The sequence below is a fragment of the Suricata suricatta genome, chromosome 9, assembly GCF_006229205.1.
Source record: "Suricata suricatta isolate VVHF042 chromosome 9, meerkat_22Aug2017_6uvM2_HiC, whole genome shotgun sequence".
Taxonomy (NCBI): Eukaryota; Metazoa; Chordata; class Mammalia; order Carnivora; family Herpestidae; genus Suricata; species Suricata suricatta.
This window is the reverse complement of record NC_043708.1, coordinates 8462767-8466128: the sequence shown is the minus strand read 5'-3', so window position 1 is coordinate 8466128 and position 3362 is coordinate 8462767.

Below are 3362 nucleotides of genomic sequence, written 5' to 3'. Positions count from 1 at the left end.
GCCTCGAATCAACTTCGGTGTACAGACAGCACAGAAAGATGTAGTGACACCGGGGTGGCCAGCGAGCCAATCCGCCCCACGAAATGCAAGGTCCTCAAGACCGACGTTTTGGAGAAAGGCCCTGGTCCCAGGACCACAAGAGTCAAAGCTTGGTGTGAAGGTTGAGGATGGCCTGACCACAGATGGAGACGGAGGTTGGGCACCCCCCTCGGTCCCCGTGATGACAGATTCATGAAACCCCACTGCCACGGCCACAGCAGCTCTTGACTACCTGCACCGTAAGCAGATGCACTGCTTTAAACTAAACAACCCTTCTGCGTGGGCTCCTCCTGCCCGCCCCTGCCTACCACCCCCCCACACGGAGTCCAGATCAACGAGCCCCCACCCCCACCCCACCCACGGCCTGCATAGCTGGTCAGCCAGACACATCCGGGCCCGCGACACCCACCAGCTGGTCTGGGCAGATGCTCAAAGCACGCCGGGCGGGGCCTTCTGGACGCGGCCTTTTGTTGAGACTTCCTGAGTACCACGGAGACAGGGAGAGAAAATATCTGCTAAGCATCCAGTCAAAGGACAGGGAAGCCAGGGGAAGACTGGAGAGAGAAGATGGACTCCGGCCACCACCTCCTCTCCCACCGCAGCAAAGCCACGGGCCAGCGCCTGCCACAGCAAAAACATCCCCCAAGGGATGAACGGTTTCCTGAGAGCCCCAAATGTCCCCCCAATGATGAGCAGACCAACAAAGTGGGGTGCTCCAGGAGACAGACGAGTCTTCACGGCGACCGGGAACTTCGTGTCGCCTGGGTCTGGGGCTGGGAGCTGAGAGACGCACGCCGACAACCAGGGAGCTTCTGCGAGTCACGAAAATGTCCCGAAACTGGGTGGTTGGGACGTTTGCCCAACTTTGTAGACTTACTAAAAATTACTGGATGGTAAACTTAAAACAGGTGAATTTTATGATATGGGAAGTAGACCTTACTAGTCTCTAAAAACTTAAGAAATACAGGCAAGGACGTGGATGAATTGCACCAACATCTTGTGGAGAAAAAAGGGCCAGTTCAAGAGTAGGTATAGTAGTCTTCCATTTTATGCGACGTTCTAAAATTCTTTTAATGTTTATTTTGTTTTTGAGACCGAGTGTGAGTGGGGGAGGGGCAGAGAGAGAGAGGAAGGCGCAGAATCCGAAGCAGGCTCCAGGCTCCGAGCCGTCAGCACAGAGCCTGACGTGGGGGTTGAACTCACAAACTGTGAGATCATGACCTGAGCCAAAGTCAGTCGCTTAAGCTGATGGAGCCACCCATTTTATGTGACATTCTAGAGACAAAACTATAGTAATAAAGACCAGAATAGTAGCTGTGCAGTGTGGGTGGCAAGCGGGGGTGGTATCACCGACAGGGAAGAAAGATGAGGCACCCATCCAAGGTCCTGGTAACCGTCTACATCTTGATCTGGGTGGTGGTTACACAGGTTATCCGGAGGTAAACACTTGTTGGGCTTGCACTAACGATGAATGCACACTTCACACACACACATAGCCTTATGTAAGGTATATACATAATATATGTACACAAATTTGAAAGTTTACCTGTTAAAATGGCAAAGCCATTTGGATGCTCAAATTGTAACTGGCATTGCCTAAAGGTGAGGACAGTTCCCTGGGAGCTGAGAGAAGCACCCATTCATTAGTGAACTCCTACGTAACCTTCAGAACCCATCTCAAATTGTCCCCATTCACGGAAGCCTTCTCTCCTAGTTCAAGTACAACCGCTCAAACTGCTGAACAACTCTTCACAAAACTCGATCTCCTTTACGCTGGAAGCTGATCTTAGAGCAAGGCGGGAAGCTGATGCGTTAAGAATGGATTAGCATGTGTTTATCAAACACCCACTGACTGCTTAACACACATGCACCCATACACACAAACACACCACGACAGCCCAAACCACATGCCATCTTAGCAGAAGTTACAAATTCCCACGCCCAAATAGGATGTCAGCTCTGGGTCAACAAGATCCAGATGTCAGGTTTATTATCAAAAGGGACCCAGCCCGACCTTCCTCCCTTCACACACATATCACAGCCAGAAGAGCTCAGGGGAACCCAGAGCAAACTCAGGGTCTAGCGTCTCCTGCACCATGCTCCCCTCCACCCCACCCCCAACCCTATCTCAGGTCACCTTTGCTTGCACTGTCCTTGCACAGCCTAGGGGTGGAGCAAATCTACATGGACTCCCAGGGAACACTCCATCAGGTGTAATGTTTAAACTCAGCTGCCTGGCCACCCCCGATGCACCCTGCTTGCTGGGGCTCCCTACCCGCTCCCTGCAGTAAAGGCACGCACCTGCTGGGGGGCGGGGGACACCCAAACAGCCCCATCATGCCTCTGTCCAGGTCTCCCAGCTCTCTCTGCAGCGCCCCCAGCCTTGGACTCTCTAGAAACCCAGGTCGGCCCAGGAAACTGCTAAAGAAACTTGGCGGGCCCAGCCGGGTCTCCGTGCCTGGAGAGAGGCCGGAAGTGGAGCTCTGCCTGGTTCTGCAAAGCCCACGAACGGAAAGAGAGAGGCTGGAAAGACACCTCCAGGGAAGGCGGCATTCTTTGGGCAGGTGGGTGGGTGAGTGGGTTACTGGGCGACCGTGGGTGACTTTTCCCTTTAAATATTGTCGTGCTTTCAAAGTTTCCACCATGAATAAACTCTTAGTACACTTCACTCGTGGCCCTCGGGACTCAGTGGCCTCCCAAGTTTCTCTTTCACCTTGTGACAAGGTAGCGGCGGTCCCAGCGTCCCGCGCCCGGCCGGCGGGCCTGTCGCCCACCCCCCAGCAGAGCCCCAGGCCACGGGAGGGGCCGCTCCCTGCGGAAGGTGGCCGACCGACAGGGGCAGGGACCCAGGCGAGCAGCAGATCCGCGCCCCTGGCGCCCCGGGTCCCGGCGCATTCCCTCAAGCACCGCCCCCCAGCCCGGTCCCCTAGCCTCAGAGGTACTTAGGAGGTGTGTGAGCTCACACACATGCACACACGCGCTCACACACACGCACACACATAGTCGCACTTTCTCCTCCCTCCCTGACCTGGGCCACCGCCCCCAAGAGCCCACACGTTCAAACTTGGCCAAACTCGCAGCAGTGGCTGCAGGGGAGCCGTGACGTCCCCCCAAAGAAAGCGGGACCCCCAACACACACACACGCGCGCACACACACACACGCACGTGTGCCGCCCCACCCCCTGGGCGACCGCAAATCTGGCCGGGGAGGCCCCGCGGGGGGCTCGGGGGCAGCTGTCTCGGCCCCCCTCCCCGAGCGAGTGACAACGAGCGGGGTCAGGCCGGGCGAGGGGCCGCCCGACCGGGCGTCGCTCCCGGGGTTT